This window comes from Coffea arabica, chromosome 11c, assembly GCF_036785885.1.
Source record: "Coffea arabica cultivar ET-39 chromosome 11c, Coffea Arabica ET-39 HiFi, whole genome shotgun sequence".
Classification (NCBI taxonomy): domain Eukaryota; kingdom Viridiplantae; phylum Streptophyta; class Magnoliopsida; order Gentianales; family Rubiaceae; genus Coffea; species Coffea arabica.
Genome location: NC_092330.1, coordinates 19,272,248 through 19,284,438, shown reverse-complemented (window position 1 = coordinate 19,284,438; position 12,191 = coordinate 19,272,248).

Genomic DNA, 12,191 nt, shown 5'->3' with positions numbered 1-12,191 from the left:
ATCCTCATTTGAGCCAAAAAATTGGTGGTTCTTTTCGAATGCACATATGATCGCACCCCACATTGGGGAAAGAGATTGGGGAGTTTTGAAAAAGGGAAAAGAAAAAGGGGAAAGGGAACTGCAGATTGGGAAAATTTGATTCCACTTGGGTTCCAATTTTGAAAAAAGAAAAGGAAGAGTTTTGTCCGCGTGGATCGCCTATGTTTAACAAATATGGATGAGGGTCTCCCTCAGTCAGTTAATTCGGATACATGCCAGAAATTTCCCATTAATGAAAGTTTCCTTTCAGAGTTATTGTAAGGAACGGAATAAAAGTCAGGCCCTCTTCTTTTCCGGTCAAGCATTCTATCTCTAGTTATCCCTTTTGAGCCATCAGAATAAATTATTTCGTTTGGCAACCCCTGAGAATCGCAAACCCCACACTGGGGCAAGTTTGAGTTGAAAAGGAAAAAGTTTCAAGAAGTGAAAAGTGAAAAGCCACAAGATCAAAAGACAAAAAAAGAAAGGAGAACCTCAGTTCAAAAATAAACTGGGGCAAATTTTGTGAAAGTTCAAAAATGGCAGAAAGCCGAAAAATCAAAAGAAGAAAGAAAATGAAAGAGAAAAAGCCTTAATTGAGCATAAACTGGGGCAAATTCTGATTTAACCCTAAAATAGGGTTGGCACAACAATGCGATCTCAGATTACTTAAACCACTTTTGAAATCTGCCTTCAAGCCTTAACTTTTCTAAGCACCCCACCAGACCCCATTACAAAAGCCCAAAGTCCTGACTTCTGTTCTTTGCAATAACCCTGTCAAGAAAATTTCTGATGCCGGAAAATTTTAGCTGTATTTCTGAATTGCTTGGGTATGAGGTTGACGCTACTCACCATGTGAAAATCCACCAAGTTGAGGGAAAAGAAAAGGAGGCAAAAAGCAAAGCAAGAAAAGTAAATGCAAGAAAATGCAGAAAAGTTCAACGCTGAAGTCCCTGGTGAATGATGAAAAAATACAAACAAAGTCTGAGATTTTTCTTTGAGTTCCAACGTAGGGGCAATTTTGAAAAATGCGATCTTCGGTGCAATGTCCTTGAAAGATTTATTCTTTAACTATCGTTTTCAAGCCACATTACAAGCTAATAAAGTCCATCGTTGACTTACTCCTTCATGACAATCCAAAGTGAGGATTATGCTTGTAAGAAATCCATCAATCATTTGTGGGTATAACCAGTTTTCACAGGTTTAGCTATCGCTCCTACCCATTTTGTTGCAAGCCTACAAAGCTTATACGTTGACTAAGTTTTCTTAAGAAATAAGGGTGACAAACTCTCTGCTTTCACTAAGATGTGATGATGAATGGATTACAATTTGTGGGCACAAGAACCAGACAAATCTTGACCTCTCATTTTCCTTTGCTACCTCAAAAATCAGAAATAAAGCCACTCGATTAGTCCTGAAGATGAGCCAACTGGAAATGGTGACCCATTACCCAAAGCACAGATGCTAAAAATGAGGAAGAAATCCTCTGTGATTTGGTTTTATTTCAAGAAATTCATCATGAAAATTTTCTTTTTGGAAACATAGTTTCTTACTATGTTCAGTAAATGGAAAGTCATCCAAACAAGTTTTTGCAATTAAACGGCCCATACTGGGGCAAATTTTTGTTATGAGATTTCGTGAAAACAAGCCCACACAGGGGCAAATATTTTTGTTAGTCCAATTGAGGATTTCGTCCAAGAATCAAATAATGCATCTTTCAAATCAATCACGCTGCTCTTTTCATGTAAATGTGAATGCATGTCATATTTTGGTAAGCCCCTGTGCAGGTATTCATTGTTGAAATCGACGAAGAGCATCTGGTGATGTGGAAGGCCGATGCCGAAGAAAGAGAAAAAGAAGGGAAAAGGGCCCTACACTGGGGCAAATTATTTTTGAAAAAGATTCTTACAAAAAATCAGAAAATTTCAAAAATTTCAAAAGTCAAAAATCAAGTTCAAATTCTTGTTTCTTGGAAAATCAAATTTAATTGCTTGTTTCTTGGCAAATCAAATTCAATTTCTTAACCAATTGGATGGCAGGATTGGGTTTTATCCCGCTGACCGCTTACTTCCGCAGGACCGAGTTTTATCCCGCTGACCGCTTACCTCGGCAGGACCGGGTTTTATCCCGGTCATCCGCTGACCGCTTACCTCGGCAGGACCGGGTTTTATCCCGATGACCGCTTACTTCGGCAGGACCGGGTTTTATCCCGCTGACCGCTTACCTCGGACCGGGTTTTATCCCGCTGATCGCTTACTTCGGCAGGACCGGGTTTTATCCCGCTGACCGCTTACTTCGGCAGGACCGGGTTTTATCCCGCTGACCGCTTACCTCGGACCGGGTTTTATCCCGCTGACCGCTTACCTCGGCAGGACCGGGTTTTATCCCGCTGACCGCTTACTTCGGCAGGACCGGGTTTTATCCCGCTGACCGCTTACCTCGGTTTGTCTGGGTCTATCCCATTTAAATTTCTGTCCGGGTCTATCCCGTGGGTCTATCCCATTTACATTTTCTGTCTGGGTCTATCCCATTTACATTTCTGTCCGGGTCTATCCCGTGGGTCTATCCCATTTACATTTTCTGTCTGGGTCTATCCCATTTACATTTCTGTCCGAGTCTATCCCATGGGTCTATCCCATTTACATTTTTGTTTGGGTCTATCCCATTTACATTTCGTTTCGGGTCTATCCCGTGGGTCTATCCCGTTTAAATTTCTGTTCGGGTCAGTCCCGTTTAATTTCCTGTCCGGGGTCAGTCCCCATCGTTCAAGTCGTTCACAGCCAAATAGCACAGGTAAGTATTTGGTGTCTACTTCTTTGTCTCAAGTTTTTCCAAAACTCAGACAAAGAGGGGCAAACTGTAGACACCAAATTTTGAATTGATTTATATGCTTCGTTTTAGTGATAAGTCTTGTCTATTGATTTTTGTTTATCTCATGATTTTTGTTTTAAATGGTTTGCATTTTTGTTTTGCCCCTTTAGATGTTATTTTATTTTATTTTTAGTTTTATTTACTTTTTAGTTTTTTAGTTTTTGTTTTTTAAGTTTTAGCATAGAAAATCATGAAAAAATGAAAAAAGGAAAAATCATGAAAAAAGAGAAAAAAGGAAAAGAAAAAATAGCAATTTTGTTTTATTTGGTTTTATTTATCTATTTTAGTCATTGGATTTTATATTTTGTTGTTTCTAGTTTATTTGTTTTATCCAAGGTTAATTAAATTATTTTATTATCCATTTTTAACTATTAAAAAAAAAAAACTGCCGTAGCATGCAAGCTGCAATTTTTTGCAGCTTGCAAAAGAAGGGCTCGAGCAGCCCTTGGCTGCAAATAGAGTAGAAATTGTTTGAGGGTTTAGGGGAGCTCCCAAATAAATAGCAATAGGATGGACAGCCGCAAGAGAGGAGACGGAAGAGAACACTGACGGCAAAAAGAAAAGACAACGGGAGAAAAGTGAGAGGGAATAGCTGAGAGAGGACTAGAGAGAGCTGGAGTTGCGATAGAAATTAGGAAAACTAGAGAGAGTGGGGGAGATTATTGACGGCTGGGAAAAGTTTTGAGGAGAACAAAAAGGCTACGGTAGAAAGGTGGAGGACGGCTGAAAGCTGAGAGAATCTGTCGGCTAAGGAAAAGTGAGAGGGAGCGTGTGTGACGGAAAAAGGAGAATCAGCAAAAGGAAGGTGAGCTTGGAGAGGCTTTGGACGGCTGGCCAAGGTGGAGGGAAATACCACCGGAAACTCGTCAAATCTGACACAAACTGGCGCTTTCATCAATCTTGGAGCATCAGCAACGAGGCTTGCGTCTTCCTTTCTTGAATCAGAACAACTTCCTGGGGCGTTGTACATTCATATTACTCCTCTAAGGTAACCACGGATCCTCCTTTTTTGATAGTCCTAACACCTTTTTTCATGAGAGTTTAAATCCACCAGACATGAGCCTTGCGTTATTTGCTGGCTGTCAATGTTTTATGGTCATGGTTGTAACTTCATCATTCAGATCTTCGTGAACATTAGTTAAGTGCTGGCATTTTCAATCATCTGATGCATTTTCGTTAGTTTCTGATGGGTTTTGACGGAGGAAATGAGAGGATAATGATGATAATCTTGCAGTTATGAATCAAAAGTTTCGTTCTTTTTTCCTTCCTAGTTTCTTGTCAATAGCTCTCTTGACATGAATTGCATAACCTGGGCTGATTGCAACAATATCAAAAAAGGTTTTTCTTTTTGGGTTGCTGAAACTTTTGGTCTATCTAAAGTTAGAAGTCTGCTAGTGGTTTCATTGTCGTATTATGAATGAATTTGCCGCAAGTTCTTTTCTCCCTTTCCTGCATTTCCACGGCTAGTAGCATGCTTGGATCTTCTGGGAATGGCAATCTGTTGGGGGTTTTGAATGGGTTTTGATCTGTTTGCTTTACCTTGTATGATGATAAATTAGCAAATGGTTGGTTTTTGTTGGAGTTCATGCGCGTAAATGGTTGCTGTTTTGTTCAGCGTCGGAAATTAAAAACCAGCAACCAGAAATGTTGCAATGAAAACAAACCAGAAAGGAGAAAGCTATAAAAGCTTAGTGATCCCATTCTGAAGGATTTTCGCATGATTAGATGTTAAATTTCAGTGGTCTTACTATCTAGATTAAAGCTTTGATGTTTAGTTGAGAAGGTCTTGATTAAAGTGTGCGTTTGAATCTGAAATTTGTGGGCGAAAAATGAAAATGCAGCAGGCTTGCACTTTCGGTTGGCTGAAGTTTTTGCATTGTTGAAGTGTGTGACCTGTTTGCCATGTGATTGGAATACCGTGTGTATACATGCATTGAGGTAGATCCATGTTTTGTAGTAGGGTTCAGTTGCATGTTTGGGGGTTGAAATGCTTAAATCATGTTTAAATGCTTGCTGGCTACATAGACAATGGGTAGCTGGATCATTTGGCATGAAAGTTCCCATGTTTTGCATCATTTCTTTTATGTGTTGCACTTGTTTGAATGTCAAAGTTGTGTATTGATTTGTTTGTTTAATTCAAAGTTTGAGTTAGTTCCTGAATTCTATGGTTAAAGATAGAAATGCAGCCGGCATTCACTCTAGTTGCAGAAACTTGCACATAAAATCTGCTGCAAAGAGCTCAAAGCTCTTGATCCTGTTGCAGCAGCATGCGTGAAAGCCTTTTCTTTTCTTTAGATGGCCGAAGCTTTGGTTTTATTTCAAACGTTTGATTTGGTTTGGAGCTTGACTGAAATGTCCTGTACATGTTTGAGAATTTAGTGTCAGAGGTCATCAGTAATTTCTGATTGGATAAATCTGTTTGCATGATGAAGTTGCCGCATGCTTGGAAACCAAAATTGCAGCAAGCTTCATTCGTTGCTGCTGAAAGTCTTTTTGTTGCTGGAATGGTTTTCAGTTGTTGTACCAAATTTGCATAGAAATCATCTTCGTTTCGGCTCTTGCATGCATGATGAATTTGGTAGGAACTTGAAGTTGGATTTTGGTTTGAGAATTTTTGTTTTGTTTTTTAGAAAATCTGCCATGCAAAGTTGTAAAGGCTTCAAAGCCTAAGAAAATATTTGCAGAAAGCTTTCTACGTGGATTGCATGGCTTTTGCATGAAAATGACTTTCAAAAATTGCACTCCAACCCCTTGGCTTCCATCTAATGCTTCCATGGCCCAATTAATTGGAAAACTTAATTAATTTTGTCCTCCTAACATGCCATTTCCTCTTTAATACATCTTGATTTGTTTTGGATAGATACTTAAGGGGTTGTAGAATGAATTTGAAGGGTCTAATAATTTCTTTTTCCTAGACTTGTAGTTAATTTGATTTTTTTTTATTCTTTGGCATTTGGTTGTTTAGCTACTAGTAAATTGCTCCTCGTTTACCTTTTTGTGAATTTTCTAGTTTGATTTGGTAAGTTTCACCTTAGATTCTTAATTTTATTTTATGTTTTTTAGTCCCTTAGTGTTTATAATAGTAATAAATTGGCCCTTCAGACCTCTTTAATTTTTTTTCAATTGGGTCTTTGTTTGTCTTAATTGGTTAAGTACGAGTAGTTTACTTTCCTTGGAATGCTTCGAGTGATTCAATTTGACGTTTGTTTCCATTTTCTCTGATTTATCTGATAATTTAAGTGGTACCTTGACCTTTTTATTATTTTGGAGGGGAAATTAGTAACTTCACTACGTTAGGGCGTCGATTCAAGGGAGGTACATTCTACCCCTTATATTTGCACTTCATTTGACCCTACGTGCTCCTACGTGTTATGTGAATATGCATGTCTACTTCGCTTTTCTTGCCTTCCCTTAATTCCTTGCATTTATTTCATCTACTTTTACTTTTATTTAAGTTATTCATTATGGGGTATGTGTACACCTCTTGGCTTGTAATAGATAGGGCTTGGCGAGCTTTCTTGTCCATTTTCCCTTTTCCCCCTTTTGTTTTAGTTAGCAAATGTAATAAGTTCATTGCTTGCTTTCGTTGCTACGTGTTTAAATCGCTTTATTAGGTCCTTGCATCTAGTCAAGCATGCTAAGTGTTATGTGTTACGTGTTTATAAGTGATTCGCATGTCTACTCGCTTTTTATAGTCATGAATGAATGTGATGGATGAATGGACGTCACCACACTAGTCCAATGCTAGTTGTGGCCCCCTTTCCCGTCACCACACTAGTCCAACGCTAGTTGTGGTTCATTGTTCCGTTTCCACTAGTCCAATACTAGTAGAAATTCATAGAAAGGGCTAGACCCAATAAGCCATTTCCCCTTTCGATAGTGCATATTTGCATGTTCACTACATGTCATGCATTTTTCTTAGTTTTATCATTTGGCATGCTCCTCGAACCCCTTTTCCCCTCATTTTAGGATTTTTGCATTTCATGCTAGTTATAGGGTCCATTTGCTTGAGAGTCCCCTTAAATATGGGATATAGACGAGTGTGGCTTTTTCTAAGCCTTAGCACGCTTGTATTCCCTCTATAAAAGGGTAAATTGAGTCACGATTTAGGTCTCCCCGTACCCAATATGCATGAATTCCCTAGGCTCATGCATTCCACTCTACCATTTTATACCCTCATTACACTTTCATTTTTTCCTTCCATTTTGCACACGTGCTCCTTTATATTCTCACTTGCACACAAACACTTTTATCATTACTTGCACACATGCACTTCATATTATCATTTCACATACCGTACCCTGCCCACTCACGTGTACATTTTTATTTACACATTCTTGTCTTTTATTACTTTTTCAAACTCATATCCTCACATTGCATACATGCATTCCATTCATTTGCATCCCACTCGCATTATTCGTGACTTCTTCAAAGGATCGTTATTGGGCTTCACAATTAATGTGATTGGCACCACTCAACCTTTGAAGAGAAATTTCCCCAATACCCCTAGGTCTAGGGTTTGCATTCATGTAGTGCATCCAAATGTAATAAATTCTTTGGTTAAAACAAGAAAATCTTTGATTAAATCATGCAACTAGCCTTGGCTAGGTCAAAGGGGTGCCTTGGATTTCATCCTTGCCTTCCCCTTTGTCAAATGTGACTCCCGAACATTTTTTCTTTGGTTTACGTGGACTAGGAGTCGTTTTAAAAGGGGTTTCTTACTACTTTTCTTTAAAAATACCTTTTTTAGGTGACTTGGTACACCTTAACTCATTACCAAGTGGCGACTCCGTATTTAGTTTTAAAAACCCTTTTTAAACTATAATTTTGGGTCAAATCGTCGCATTCTCAAAACCCCATTTAGACCCATTTTTCTTTTAAATCACGATTCATTTTCCAATCACAAAATACATTTTTTTTTAAAAACCTATTTTATTTATTTTATCAAAAAAGGGGCGCGACAGGAAGAAGAAGGAATCACCCCTCGACCCCTCGGAGGATGAGTCACGGGACCAGCCCTCCAGAAGGAAACGGCCACGGACTCCCCCTCGCCCACGGGTCTCGGTGGTCGGGGATAGTGAGAGGTACTCCCGCGACCGTTCCGCCGGCAGTCGACCGAGAAATCCCTCTCAGCGAAAACCTGCGCGGAGAGAGCCTGAACGCTCCCTTGCCCGATCTATCAAGAGCCGGCCGCGTGACCCTTCCCAGTGGAAGCCTGTCTGGGACGAGTTCGAGCAGATCCTGTGACCACAATTGTACGAGAACAATTACACAGTCTCGTCTTTTACCCGGGGGATAGAGGACTACCCGCTACCCCGGAGGTTCAAGATCCCGAACATCGAGTTGTACAATATTTTGACCGACCCGGAAGACCATCTCTCAGTCTTCCTGACGCACATGCGCCTGCAAATCGCTGCGGATGAGGTCCGCTGCAAAACCTTCCCCATATTTCTGAAGGGGAGAGCCCGACTCTGGTTCCAGGGTCTGGCACCGGGGTCCATCCGGAGTTTCCCCGAGCTGACCAGACAGTTCGTCACTCAGTTCGTCTCCTTGAAGACCTACTCAAAGAATGCGGCTCACCTGATGGCAATCAGGTAGAATCCGGACGAATCCCTGAGAAATTTCATGACCCGCTTTAACACCGAGAGCTTACAGATCAGGGACAAAGATGAGAAGGTGGTGATGGCCGCCTTCATGAACGGGTTCAGAGCAGAGGAGCTCTTCTACAAGCTGGCCGAGAAGCCTCCTGGAGACTTTGAGGAGCTCTTGACCAGGGCGCACGCAGCCGCTAACGCAGAGGAGGCGGCACGCCTGAAGAGGGAGTCGGATCGAGAGTTCGGCAATCGGAGAGGAGGGGGAAATCCCCCCGAAAACAAAGACGACCAGGTCAAGAAGAACATTTTCGACCGACTCTCAAAGGAGAAAGCCCCCGCTCAGCCTCCGCTTTCGGAGAAGGGTTACACCCCCTGCCTCGGCCAAGAGCCCAGATCTTGGCCGTTATGGAAGCGGAAGGCCTCAGGGAGCAATTGCCCAAGATGGGGATGCCCGAAACAAGAGAAATCAGGACCGGTACTGTGCCTTCCACCGTGATGTTGGGCATGATACGGAGGGGTGTTGGACCCTGCGGAAGGAGATCGAAGATCTGATCCAGAGCGGCTTCTTAGAGCGATTCGTGCAGCAAGGTCAACCGGGCAGGAGCCAGGACGCACCTACCGCGGAGACGAGGGCAAGGACAGCGTCGTGACCGCCCTGAGCGGCGTGACATTCCTCGGGGCCGCTCTCCCGACCAGGACACCCAGAACTTGGCAGGGGTGATAAACACCATCGCTGGGAGTCCCACGGGGGGAGACAGCCATGCAGGTCGGAAGAATAGGCGGCCTTCCCCCGTGGGGGACGATTCCCTGAAACGCCTGCGCATGGACGAGGAGATCACTTTCGGACCAAGAGATGCGGTTCCCCTGGCGTCAGGGAACCACGAGGCCATCATGATAGACGTCGTAACCAATAACTATCGGGTGAAAAAAGTGTACGTCGACCAAGAAAGTGCGGTGGACATCATGTTTTATCGGGTGTTCAAGGAGCTTGACTTGAAAGATGGACAGTTGACCCCTGTTCGGACACCCCTGTGGGCTTCACCGGACCGCCTATCAACCCAGAGGGGATGATCACCCTGACGTCTTGTGTTTCCTGGATGCTTTCAAGGGATATCACCAGATCGAGATGGCAGAAGAGGATCGGGAAAAGACTTCCTTCATCACTGAGGAAGGAACTTACTGCTACCGGACGATGCCGTTTGGGCTAAAGAACGATGGAGCTACCTACCAACGCCTGGTCAACAAATTATTCCAAAATCAGATCGGCAGGAGTATGGAGGTCTACGTGGATGACATGATTGTCAAGAGCCGATCTGACCGGCAGTTCGTTCCCGACCTGAGGGAAATCCTAAACATCCTATGAGAAAGTCGGATGCGACTGAATCCGAAAAAATGCACCTTCGGGGTCAGGTCGGGAAGGTTCCTAGGCTTCCTGGTCTCCCGAGAGGGGATCCGGGCTAACCGGATAAGGTCCGGGCCGTCATGGACATGGCCCCTCCGAGGAACATAAAGGAGGTTCAGCGGCTCACGGGAAGGATAGCCGCTCTGAATCGATTACTCTCGCGTTCCGCGGTGAGGGGGCTACCCTTCTTCCGAGCTCTAAAGGCGCCTAAAGACTTTCAATGGATTGAGAAATGTCAAAAAACCTTCATCGACCTGAAAACATACTTGGCCGACCTATCCACTCTGATTGCCCCAGAGTAGGGAGAAACCCTGTTCCTATACCTGTCTGCTTGCAATGAGGCCGTTAGCAGGGTTTTGGTGTGGGAAGACAGGGGGGTTCAGAGGCCGATATACTACGTCAGTCGTGCTTTACAAGGGCCGGAAACGCGGTACACCCCGGCAGAAAAATTGGTCCTTGCCTTGGTGCACGCCGCTCGAAAACTTCGACCTTACTTCCAGACCCACAGCATTGTTGTCATGACTGACCAGCCCTTACGGCAGATACTCAAAAAGCCTAAGGTTTCGGGCAGGATGACCAAGTGGGCCGTCGAACTGGCTGAACACGACATCGGCTATCAGTCTCGTACCGCTATCAAAGCTCAGGCCCTGGCAGACTTTCTCGCTGAGGGAGCCAGTTTCTCTGTGGCTGAGTCGAGCTTTGTGGCCAATGAGGTACGGCCGGAAGTGCCGTGGGTACTATTTGTGGACGGGGTCTCGAGCAAGGAAGAAAGCGGGGCCGGTCTACTGCTCACCTCGCCCACCGGGGAAGAGCTGACCTACGCGCTCATATTTGACTTCCCGGCGTCCAATAATGAAGCGGAGTACGTGACCCTATTGACTGGATTGCGGATAGCTCACCAGATAGGTATAACTGCAATCAAAGTCCGGAGCGACTCCCAACTCGCAGTCCACCAAATTCGCGGGGAGTACGAAACTAAGGAGGATATCATGAAAAATACTTGGCTAAGGTACAAGAGGCGGTAGCCCTGTTTGATATTTTTGAAATTGAGCGGGTGCCGAGATCACAAAACAAGCCTGCGGACGCCCTGTCAAAACTGGCGTCCTCTTCGTTTGATCATCTGAACAAGGAAGTTTTGGTAGAGGTAGTCAAGCAAAAAAGCATTGACCAGGTCCAGGTCTTGGCTATAGACAGCTCGGCCTCTTGGATGACTCCCCTCGTGGACTTCCTCGACTCGGGTGTCCTCCCCGAGGACAAAACCGAGGCCCGCCGGCTCCAGCTCAGAGCTGCTAAGTACGCCGACGCTGGGGGGACCCTCTACAGAAGGTCGTATTTGCCTCCCTGGCTAAAGTGCGTAACTCCTGAGGAGGGCGACTATGTCCTCCGAGAAGTTCATGAAGGCTTATGCGACGCACATGTGGGATCTCGCGTTTCGGCCAAGAAGTGCCTACTCCTAGGCTACTATTGGCCCTCAGTATTTCGGGATGCCGCAACGCTAGTTCAGCAATACCGAACTTGTCAGGTGCACGCCCCGCTGCGTCACCAGCCTACTCAGGAGATGGTCCCCATTCACAGTTCTTGGTCCTTTGCCCAGTGGAGAATAGATCTTTTGGGGTCTTTTCCCCGAGTTCCCGGGATATACGAACACTTCGTCGTGACCATCGATTACTTCACAAAGTGGATAGAAGCGGAGCCTCTGGCCACTATCTCTGGAAGAGCAGTCCAAAAGTTCTTCTGGAGGAACATAGTCTGTCGTTTTGGGATTCCGCATGTCTTGATATCTGACAATGGGAGGCAATTTACTGAAAATCCCTTCGGGAGCTGGTGCGCCGAGCTCAGAATTAGCCAACACTTCACGTCGATTGGTCATCCCCAGGCCAACGGCCAGGTAGAGAATGTTAACCGAATCATCTTGCAAGGACTGAAGACTAGGTTGGAACTGACCCAGTCTAATTGGCTAGATGAACTTCCTAGTGTCCTCTGGGCCTACCGCACCACACCAAAGACTGCCACTCATGAGACCCCGTTTTCCCTGACTTATGGAGCAGAAGTGGTGGTACCCGCAGAGATCGGCCTCCTCTCACCTCGAACACAGAATTTCGTTGCGTTGGCCAACGAAAAAGAGCTGAGGTGTAACCTGGATATGCTGGAGGCCAAGCGCGAGGAAGCGGCGATACGGATGGCTAAGTATAAAAGTCAACTCGCCTGCTATCATAACACGAAGGTAAGGAATACGCAGTACCAGCCGGGTGACCTCGTTTTAAGAAAGAACTCAATCAGTCGAGCTCATGGTTCCTACAAGCTCG